The 12,285-nt window shown below is 27.9% G+C and overlaps 1 protein-coding gene across 1 annotated transcript in view; it reads left to right on the top strand.

Annotated features, from left to right (window-relative positions):
• LOC129981661 (uncharacterized) overlaps positions 1 to 9,481 on the top strand; it is a 151,259-nt gene extending 141,778 nt beyond the window's left edge. The window contains exon 4 of the mRNA XM_056092592.1: positions 8,942 to 9,481. The gene's annotated coding sequence lies outside the window, so the exon portion shown is untranslated. The remainder of the gene's footprint in view (positions 1 to 8,941) is intronic.
• Positions 9,482 to 12,285: the final 2,804 nt, after the last annotated feature.

The following is a 12,285-nucleotide window of genomic DNA, read 5'->3' as shown; positions in this document are numbered from 1 at the left end:
ATCGGTACTTTAAAAATTCCTTTGAAATTCACGAATAAAAATTCAAACTTAAACAGGTTAATAAGAATTCATGAAGAATTTCTTTTAAAATGTCCAGCATGTAAATGTTTAATTACCAGTCCTTTAAAGTTGCGATTACTATTCTCTAATGACCATAACTTCCGTTTCTTGCGTCACCTAATGAATTCTAGACAAACATAAAAGTCCACCTGAAAACATTTTAGCTATTAGACTGAAAATCATTGATAAAAGTATGAAGAATGTACAAATATCAGTTGGATTTAATTTCTTTTTCATTTTTTTTTTTTTTTTTTTTTTTTTTGTGATGACAGTAATTTATAACTTTTTTTTTATTTCCGTAAAGGGAGTTTAGTGACCCCAGGATATCGTTGTAAACATTGAATGTGCTTTGTTAAAATAATTTAAAATAAATATTCTATATAAAAAAATATTAGTTACTTACCCCAAGTATAGGTTCACTATATTTAGGGACTGAGTGTAGAATGTATGGCAACTGAGTGCTACAAACATACATACATATAATCAGAAACTTTTCTCCTAAGAACAGTCTGAAAATTTCATTATTCAGCAACTGGAACTGAGAACATGTGGAAGAGTTCTTTTACATACACTCAGTGCATCTTCAATCACATTTGTCTTTTTACCTTCTACCATATTCACTTCTTGGAAAACTTTAGAAGAGAAATTAATATACCTTTAACCCTTGTGACAATCCTCTGAGGGAACACATTATAGCAGTATATAATAAGGAGCAATGAAGTGGATCATAAACCAGTGGGTGTAGTCTCCTTAAACATTTCTCGCATACTCTCTAATAAAGATGAATTTGTGTTTTTGATGCTTTCTCTTCAACTAATTGAAACAGAAATCTAATATAGACCTACAGTTGCAATAAAAAAATTACATTTTTCAAATTTCATATATTTATGCCATTGCGTTTTTCAGTTATTGCATTTATAGGCTTCTGAAAGTACAGACAGATAGACGTTCACACCCTGTTAGATTTGATTCAAAATTCGACAGTTGTCTGTAACGTAGACGTAAAGTCTATATACTAAGTTTTATAAATCTAGCTCACTTTGTTATGTAGTTATCGCGTTAACTTATATTCGAACAGGCGGACAGACCGACTTCTTCTAAAAAGATTCTGCTCAAAATTTTATACAAATCTATAAATTTGGTGTAAAAAACTTTATACCAAATTTCATCCGTCTAGGTCAAAGCGTTTTTTAGTTATCTTTGTCACAGAGAGACATATAGAATGCAGACATTTTCCAAAAATGTGTTTTTCGAACTCATAGAGGTATAAAACGTGAAGATTTGCCAAAATCTAGAGTTCGAATTTTTTTGACGATTATAATACTTTCTTTATACGCCGTATAAAAAAAGTAAAAAGAAATTTTTTTGTGTAGATTTATTTTTATATGATATATTGTTATTCAGTATATTTCGGGAACAATAGAAATTTTTAAGAATTTTTTTATAAATTCACTGACTTGGCTAAAAAATAAATTTAATCCGGTAATCGCACAGCTAAAGACATTGTAACAGCATTAAAATATTAATTCTCACTATACTGATGAATTTGCATATGTAGGAAAAATATCTTTGCATTTCTCATTTTAAAGATTTTTTTATATCAGACTTAGGGAATCACAAAACGGACATAATTTTATCAGATTCAGTTTTGATAAGAAATGATTTATACACAGCCAAATTGCTTTTGCGTTTCAGCATATTAGCTGACAATTAGATTAGAAAAGAAAATCTGGCTCACGCCCATTTTATGCTGAATCTATTCATTTCTCTGTCAAGAATACGAGAAACAAAAATGTGATTGCATGTGCTGATATTAAATTATTACATTTATATAAATGATGAATGATAGAAATTATCAGGGAAGATCAAAATAAAATAACTGCTTTTCTCTTTGATTATCTCCTTTTAATATTATCGATAAAATAAAGAATGCTTTAGTTCGTTTTTTTAAGCTAAATTACATCTGAATTTATCGAAACATCAATACATGTTTTTTTGATAACTAACCGATACATTCTAGTTTTTTAAAGGGAGAAAAAAATATTTTTTTGCATTTTGATAGTAAAAAAATTACTTAATTATCGCTAAACTTCATTAAAACTTTCCTCTTGCTTCATTATATCTGTTGCAAAATTTGAAGGAAATTGCATTGTAGCTTAGTTTTACATAGTTTAGGAATAATATATTCGAATTACAAATGAATTTTTTCTTCTATACATACAGATTATAAAGTAAAAATCTGATCACATAGAATAGACAGTATTCGATAACATTTGAGAAAGTTAATAAATTGGAATAAAAAATTAAAAATGTCTCTACCTTAAGTAAACCCTTTCATTCTTTTCTTTTTCATTTTGATACAAAATCACTTTAAATAATTATAATTTATTCATTTTTTTTTTTACAAAATAGAAAAAAAATATATTCATTTTTTTCCAACAAAAAAAATCTACATTAATTCTCCGTCTAGATTCATTCGTTGTCTTATTTATTCTGCTTTTTTTTATCTTTCGTTTTAACTTTACATTTCATTTTAACTCCAGCAAAAATACTTTTCAAAACTTCTAAATGATTTTGAATAAATTTATCATGTGCAGAGACATTAAATATTAGATTGAGAAAAATTCTAAAAATTCAAAACTCAAACTCAAGAGTTCCTGACAACTAATTCATTGAATGAAATATTTTTTTTCTGATAATTCCGATTGAAAAATAGTTGACGGGAAGCTAATAAGTTTTTTGAATCATCATGTGAAACAAGTACGCCATTTGTTTAAATATATATTATCTAGAAAAACATTTCTTATCTTTAAAAAGGAAAAAAGTCACTTTAAAATTCGAAGTGAATATGAATGATTGATTTTCTTTCTCCCATTTCAATTTTTTCAGAAACAAGGAATACAAATTTCTGCTGGGGTAGCATATTTCAGAAATACAACTTGTCAGCTATGTCATTAATGACATTCTTGAATTTGAATAATATAACAATTGTCAATTCTCTCATTTGAATCCATTTAAGAAAGTAACATAAATCCGATTAGGAAATGAATTTTTTATTTTAAAAAATGCTTTAAATTAATTTAGAAATTAACTTAATGAATTTAAAGAAATGCTTACAATTCTTTTTGTGTATAAAATCTACGTAGAGAGAATAAAAAAATATCTCAGAGCATTTGATTTCGAATTTTAAAATTTCCTGTATTCAAGGAAAACCTTTTTTTATATATCTCTATCTAAATAACCAAGAACACAGTAAGACAGAAATGCAAGTAGATAAATGAATTTTGGTATGTGGTTCCTCAATTTTACCAGCAAATTTCTTTTAAATTTTGAATCAACTATCTGGAAGAGGAAAAACTTATTTCTAATTACCTTCCCGAATTTCTTTGCTATATATTCTACGAAATTACATTAAAAAATGCATGACGTCAAATAATTTTATAACACATACATTGCCATCTGCTTAAAACAAAAGTGCATAAGTTATCAGCTATTCTGTATGTTTAAAATATCGGGTGTTTCAAAATTGACCGGTATATTTCAAAAATCAATAAAAACTAAACGGGCAGCGATGAAAATACACCGTTTGTTGCAATATGCTTGGGACAACACATTCAGGCAGACAAACTTGCGAAATTAGTTACAATTTACAACAACAGATGGCGCTGCAGGCGATTTGAAAGATATAGAAGAAAAGTCTGAGTTCGCCATTCTGTAAGCCGTAAGCTGACATAGAAAGACCATGGCATTCAGTAAAGCCAAGTGAATTTCCACAACTTCCTGCCATCTACAGGAGATAGCTTCCTCGGAAGCGGGCTCTCCTTAAACTTCTCCATCGGTCTGTAAGCCGTCTTTCTGCTTTACGCGTGTGCTGCTCACAGATTGCAAGTTTGTTGTGAAAAAATGGTTTATTCCTTAGAACAAAGGATTTTTCTGGAGTTGGAATTCCACCGCGTAGAACACAGTGTGGTTGCAACAAGACGAAGTTTTCAACGAAAGTTTAATGTAACCAAAGAACCGAAAAGCGATACAATAAAGGATCTGTTGGAAAAAATTTGAAATCGCTAGACATGAACCCCTGCGACTTCTTTCTGTGGGGACACTTGAAAGATCAGGTGAACCGCCACAATCCAGAAACAATTGAACAACTGAAGTAATACGTCTGTTCTGCATGTGAAGCCACAACGCCTGAGACGTTTACACGGGTTTCTGCTCATTTCATTTTCAGACTACGCCATGTTATTTCTGCGCATGATGGATATTTGGAAAATATCGTAGTTTAGATTTTTTTTCCAGACTCCAGCGCCATCTGTTGTTGAAAATTGTAACTAATTTCGCAAGTTTGTCTGCCTGAAAATTTACTGTTTCCCCAAGCATATTGCAACAAACGGTGTATTTTTATCACTGCTCGTTTAGTTTTTATTGATTTTTGAAATATACCGGTCAATTTTGAAACACCCGATAAATAGAAAATGCATTTTACATGCATAGAAAAATTTAAATAAAATGGATATTTAAGTACATGCAAAAAAAACTGTTCTTGCGCAAGCTATATCATTTTTAAAAATAAACGTTATAGACCATTAAAATAAAATTTTCAAGCAAAGAAGCGCGACCATCAATTGGTAATATTGAATAGATACTTCCTTTCAGAATGGGATAATAATAAATTTTAGAACGAGGTCATAAATTTAATTTCTGTTACAAGTTTTCAAATTGCATTGTATTTCTCATATTGATTAAATATTTATTATTCCAAAACAACATTCATTGAGAGTTTATCTACAAATGCCAGTTAATTGTGTATGTGGCACAATTTGGCCAGAAAATAGCTCTTGCACCACTACACCCCACAACCAATTAACCTAAAACAAAGTACTGATGCATCAATTTGTGTTTAAGAAAAGACTAGAGAATTAAATGCAATATGCAGTTTAAAGATGCAATCATTTTTTATCTCAATAATGAATTTTTAACGATTAAAAATATTTAATAGTTTATATAATAAAAACTTTCTGAAGAAACTGCAGAACATTAAATGTAAAGGAAAATCTGCTCAATACAGACTAAGGGAAAGGTGGAAAAACTTAAATGGTGAAGCGTAGTTTTGGTCACTACGGCAACAAAATCTCCTTCTTGCAATTAGCATTTTCTGCTCAATACAGACTAATTGACAAGATGAAAAAATTTTAAATTGAGGCATAGTTTGGACACTATGGGCACAAATTCTCCTTTTTGCAGTCAACATTTTCTACTCAATTCATATGTTTGATTCTCTGTATAAAAAGTTACGTCTATTTTTCATGAATTATTGGATGAATTGTCTAGAAAACACAACATGCTGAGACTAATTTCAATTGAAGAAAATTCTAAGATTTTTCGCTAGAAAAACTTTTTATGATGAATCTACCTACTTTATTTACATTTCATATTAATAAAATCTTCATAAATTAATCTAAATTAACACACTAGATTCTTTTTGCACTTAAATTCCTAACACTGTAGAATCCTTTTTAAAAACCAAAAGAGTATCCCCGAATTAAAATTTATTTAATTAATAACTGAAAAATATTCTTAAAAAGATATGCTGAAGAAACTCAATTTAAAAAGTTTTACCATAAAATTAATAAAATAAATTTGGAAAAAAATCAATTTCTGGTATCTCTGTTTTTTTATAGTACAATGCCCCCCCTACAATTAATTATGTACATTTCCATAGTTAAAAATCTGTGTGATATATTCAGCCTCTTATGATAAAAGAAGCACAAAGGTTTCCTTTCCTCATTCTGTAATTATTTTTGCAGCTTCGGGCATTTCTTTATTTTTTACATTCTTCGAAACATTTTTTTTAATTTGCTGTATTCAAAAAAAAAGAAACTGTTGGAGAATTTGCAAGGCTGCTCAAAATTCGCTTGTATCATTTATTTTTTTTTTCCTTAGAACGCAAAATAACTTCCTATTTAAAAAAATCTTAAAAAGAACCATACAAATATGATAGCTATTTCCCGCCAAAGTATTTTTCAATCGTAGCGAACGAATTTCGCCACTAAATCAAGCCTTCCTAAAATTTTGAAACAACAAATGCATGCTGGAAAAAGATCTTTTTGAGGAACATCAATCATGTTATCCTTTTTGCCATTTTTTTTCTCCCATTCTTTATGTCTTGTCTTCTATATCGTTTATCGAGGAATCATAAAGGTTTAATTATACGCCTCAAGGTAGGTTTAGTTAAGTTGAGTTGTGAGATTTTTGCAATTTCATCATCGATTATGAAAGGCGGCCAAAGAAAGGATTCAAGAACTGCCCAAACATTAGCAGATACGTTCGACTTTCTGTGTCAACATTTTCCCACTTTCGCCTGCAGGTACTTAGTTCCACATAGATGTTCAAAGAATGTTCCAGATGTTTGACAACGTAATCTTTTCAACAGAACGAAACAATCGCTCCCAATTTCTGAGAATGTTTGATATTTGGAGAGCGCGATTATCTCCCAACTCTTCAATAAGTTCTATTTATATTTTTATTTTATAACACAGTTAACTTCTTCATTTATCCTGCTTCAGTTTAAATATTCCCTTAGGATAAAATAAAATAATTAGTCCCTCTTTTTTTATATCTTTTTCTTTGTATCTGAACTAATGTAATTGTCTGAGTTTGATGAAAATATCTCATTTACACATTCATAAAAGCAAACAATAGTATCACTTTCATTACAAAAAGTTAAAAAAGGGGCAATTTTGTATTATTATAATTTTTAACGTTTAGGGAACTTTAAAAGATGCATAGAAACATTGTTTCCATATGTATTTGTCATAAAAAGTCTTAAAAATGAATTAAATTTAGGAATTATAAGAGCAAAAATTCAATAGGATCTTTATTTATTGTCAAATTATAAATTTCACTTGCTTCTTTACTTTTTCAGTGATTTTAATATTGTTTTTAAATAAGCAAGTTTGTTTTTATTCAATGCATAATACAAAAGACAGCGATGAATATAAATTGTTGCATTTTCATACAATTTGACATTTTTTTTCGATATCTTTTATTCCCATTTTTTTCTCTTTTTATATATATATATATGTATAAATATTGTTTAAGTAAAATGTTTTTCTATAAAGAATAAAATTCAAAAAAGTTAATCAGTTTCAATTGTTTACTTTCATTTATATATCTGAACAAAGATAATGCAAACAAAAAATATTAAAGAATGTTCAAACTTCTATTCCTAACCATTGTAAAGTGATTATGTTTTAATATTGTTTCTTTTTTATTTCATTTTTAAAAATTTCATTTCAATTACTAGAAAATGTAGTACACTCAAAAAATGTATTTATATGTAAATATTTTTGCAGTACATGATGCATGAAAATAGTTAATAACACAACAAAACGTATGTTTAGAAAAATATTTTGAAAAAATTATTAAATTAGAAAAAAAACTGCACGTCTTGTGAAACTAATTTCACAGGGAAGGTAATTGTTTTTTATTTTAAAATATTTCAAAAACAGTTTCCATGTAATTATAAACTTCGAAGTTATTGATAAAAAACTTTAAAATTTCCATTAATCAAACAAAAAATTTAATATAATTTTGAAAATATCCTTCGTACTAAATATATATAATGTTCATGAATTAACTGATTGCCAATTTTAATAATTCTAGATCTAATTATCTATCTTATAAAACATATTTGTAAGATTTTTTCGTCACATGCTGCAGTTAACAAATAGTGTGGTATATTTTAAATATTTTCATTTTAAAAAAGCATTCACATCTTTATACATTTTAAAATAATTATACAATTTCATTGAAGCTCATTATTTTTATTCCTGTGATTTAGAATAGAATTTTATATAGAGAAAATTCTTTAAGTAATGCACAAACTTAATATTATTTTCAAGAATCTTCAAAGTTAAATCATTTGCCAAAATTACAATTATTTTTAAAAACTTCAGAAATCAATTCTAAAATAAAACTAGTAAAACATGAAAAATCCGATTCATATGAATAGAAGCTGTTACTTGAACAAAATGCGAATATTAACTGACATTCCGAAATGCATAAGCAGTCTCTAACTTGACTGTCATTGCACTCTTATTTCCAAACAACACCTTTTAGATGAAAAACAGAGAAGGCATGTAGTTTCACTCTAAAATTTAAAAATTGACCATTTCTCCGAAATGCCTGTCTACATTTTTGATACAAAAGCATTCTTTTGATGCATTCTTTATTGTCATTTGATAAACATGTCTTCTTTTATATAGAGCGGTAATTTTGATAAAGGCCCCAAATCTAATATCGTTAATGAACGTTATCGCTGTTATATAATTAAAAGAAAATTTTAAAACGAAAATTGAGCTACAAACAATTAAGTCTGGAACATTATTAGGCTTCGAATTTCGAACCAGAAATTCAAATATCCCTTAATTTTTCTCTCACATATTTTTTAACCTCTTCGTCGACCTTAACCGTCCGTCTAGAGCGTTCATGTGAAGCTTCTGCAAGATGGCCATAACGCGCTTCAAGCGTTATTCTATATTTTAAAACTTTTAAACATTTAAAACGCTTTGCAAATGATTACTTGTTTGAGTTTTTATTTTTGTTTGTTCTCATGCCGCGAAAAACAGGGGAAAAACAAAAATTTTCGCTGACAGGAAAGGACGACGAAAGGGTTTATACTACTGGCTCACTGTTCACTATGGGAACGTAAAATAAGTTTTTAAAAATTGCTTTGAATATTTAACTTACAATTTTTATTTTACTCTAGTTTTGCAACTTTCTTTCAGCTTATTGAATAAAGTCTGTAAGTATCTATTTGTCATTATAATTGCTTACTATGCCTTTTATTCATTCTTTTAATGTTGTTGTTTTTTTCTTTCAGGAACCAAAGGCGATCCGCTTGCGTTCGAAGCATCACTCCAAGACCTTAGTGCTCCATACCCACTGAAAACTCACACCTATATAATAAAAATATTAATTTATTTTATTTAATTGTATTTTGAAAAAGTTTTTCCCCTTTCCTTCAAGATCCATGGTGCGACAAAAAAAATCAACTAAATAAATTAGAGAAATAATCTGTGTGGAATCCAAACCTGTAAAAACGCATTTTCTTTCTGTACTTTTAACATGTGTACCTCTCAGTGTCAATGTGTGTGTTGATGTGTGTTTACGTATGAGCTTCTCGTTGCACTTTTGTTATGAGCTGTACAGATGTCTTCTTCATGCTGTCGGTGGTCATAGGTGACCCTGACTTAGATTTCGGTCGCGACCACATTTAGTCGCACTTTAGACGCTAATAAAGTTTTTTCCTTCATTTCATGCGGTTTCTTACATGAAGAATAGCACAGTAATTATTAAAAAGAAAAGCTCACTAAAATTCGTGCACAAACACAGATCAACAATTGTTTGAACCACAGCATCAGACGTAAGGTGACACAAAAGTACATTTTAAAGCGCCATGCCATAGTGAATGGAATTGTGAATTAATATTTTAATTTTAAATTGTGCAACTTTGCATTGCCAATAATAAACATCATTAAAAATTTTATTTATCTGAAACAATTTTGGAATTCTTTCAAATTACTTAAATAAAACAAGACAGGTAAACACAAGCAGTAAATTTATCTAAAAAGAAACAGATCAGCGCACACTAAATAACTTATTTGATAAAATCCAGTGTAAAACATAACCAAACAAGCTAACACATATGAAGCAATGTAGCCAACAGTGATAAAATGATAAAACGATAAAACAATGTTACATCTGATAGCTCGAAATCAACAATAAGTCCAAATGCGTAGGAGCCATTGAGCCAAAATTCTTCACCAATTTCCTTTTAGCCATTACAAAATGTCCCGAAATGACATCATTAACTTTTCCAAAAATATAAATATCCACTATGATTAGAGATTTATACGAAACGGAGGTGTAAAAATGTGGAGTTTCATTTTATAACAAAAGACACACTTGTTGTTCACTCAGTTTTTATATTTAGTTATTTTATTGCATCAACAAAGACTACTTACAGGGATTCATTGAAATGAAATTTAACTTAAGCAACCAATTGCTTTGACAGCTGTAATTAATATACACAAATTTAATGGAAGAAACAAATCGATATAGAACTGTCACAATTCTTGAAGTGGTACAACTGTCCAGTGGAGAAGTGGTAGAACAAAAAACACTATTACATCTGCATTGCAGAGACTGACAATCTATTTTTATGCGTAAAACTGAGCATAAGTCCTTTATAAATCTCCTTGTAAGAACAATATTATATACAAAGAGAGCCAATATATTTCCTCGAGAAACCAAAAATCTCATTATGGTTTGACTTATTAAAAGTAACTTAAGCTTATTATCAATTTCCTTGCAAAACTAATGTGCAGAGATAACTCTAAGGTTTCCTCATTACAATTTGAGTTCTTAAAAGTAATCGAATAGAATTTGGAAAACACAAAATGCGTTTAGATTTGGCTTATGCATATGTTTACAAAGGATATCTTTCGCCACAAATATTGAAAATATATGAAGTGAAAATATATGTATATGACACAGTAAATATTTCCATATTTATTGAAAATCAGATTAGGATGCAAGATCAATAGGTATTTTTATAAATTTTATTATGGAATATTAATAAGAATTTTCAACTGTAACTATATTTATGATCACATCAAATATAAGATACTTAAAAGTGGAAAAAAATATTTTAAGCATTTTTTATAGCAATGAAAATTAAAATATTTTTAAAGTGCAGTCATAGTAAAAAAAAAAATAATAATAAAGTCCTCTAGAATGAATGGAAATAACTAATTTTTAAAATTATTTCAATTATAAAAAATAATCTGTTGAAATTCAAAGTGCATAACTGACAAATCAGACAGGAAACATCTACAGTCTTAAGCGAGTCATAAAATTCAAATTCAATTAAATAGTTCTCTTATTGTAAAATATAAAAAATAATCTAACTTCTTAATTAAAACGAATTTGATAAAAACACATAATTTTTAGGACAAATTCAAAGTTTTATTTATAAATATTTATTTTAATTCATAAATTTTAATTTTATTTAAGTTTATTAATATTTATTTTAACATTTATCGTAATTATTAATATATATTTTAACATTTATCGTAATTATTAATATTTAGCTTAATTAACTTTTGAATCTTCATGATTGATTAATACAAACATTGAGTTAGCCTAAATAATGAATTTTAAACTGATTCCCAAATGATGCCACAAGTAAGAAATCAAAATTTAATGAATATTTAATAATTAAATTTCAATATTTTAAAATACTATATTGCTCTTTAAAACTTATGAATGTGCAACATTTTCACTTATCAAGCAGTGAATGGAAGTTAGATTGTAAAAAAACCATTCTTACAGACATAAAACAAGTTATTCAAAACAAATATATCATAAACAATATTAAGAATAATAGATTATAAAAATTCAATTAGATATATCTATTGTCATGAAAGATTATAAATAATGTTAATTCTTCAATTTAATATTTTTCTTTACTAATAATAGCCAAAATACTCCTGTTTACGATTGATAAATTATAAAATAATTATGAAAAATAAATTTTTCATTTTATTTACAAAAAAAAAATATTAATTTTGTAGCTTCATTGAAACCCATGATTTATTACTTTATAATAAAAACAATAATACATCGACATTTTCAAATAAATATATATTTTTTCCTCAGTTGAAGGTCTTTAAAGATGAAAAAAGAGTTATTGACATATTTAAAAGTCAATCCAGCCTTTATTTCTTCTATTTATTATATAAGAAAATAATACTTTCATCGACATAATAGAGGTAAAAACGTGGTTCTACAAAAGAATCATAAACCTCTGTGGGTATTTTGTTTGAAACCACCAACTGATTGTGATCATATGAAAAGCTGTAATACCTGATTAACATATAACATATCAATACATTTTTTTTATTTCAAATGATTTCATTAGAGCAATATCACTACTTAAAATGAGATGCAACACAGTCATGCAGTTCCAAATGTCCTTGAATAAGATGTAACTCCATGGAACACTGCAGTAAGTAGATAGTTTGCATCGCACTCATAATTCTTTAACCAAATTACTAATTACTTCCTCACAACTACAAATGAACTTCACTTATCTCTACTTTTGTAAATTTTTGGGAGTGTCTGGAGCTTATAAACTACCATTAGCATTTAGCATGAGCTTTA

Source organism: Argiope bruennichi, chromosome 8, assembly GCF_947563725.1.
Source record: "Argiope bruennichi chromosome 8, qqArgBrue1.1, whole genome shotgun sequence".
NCBI classification, from domain to species: domain Eukaryota; kingdom Metazoa; phylum Arthropoda; class Arachnida; order Araneae; family Araneidae; genus Argiope; species Argiope bruennichi.
The sequence above is the reverse complement of the archived record's forward strand: the minus strand, read 5'-3'. Positions and strand labels throughout refer to the sequence as shown.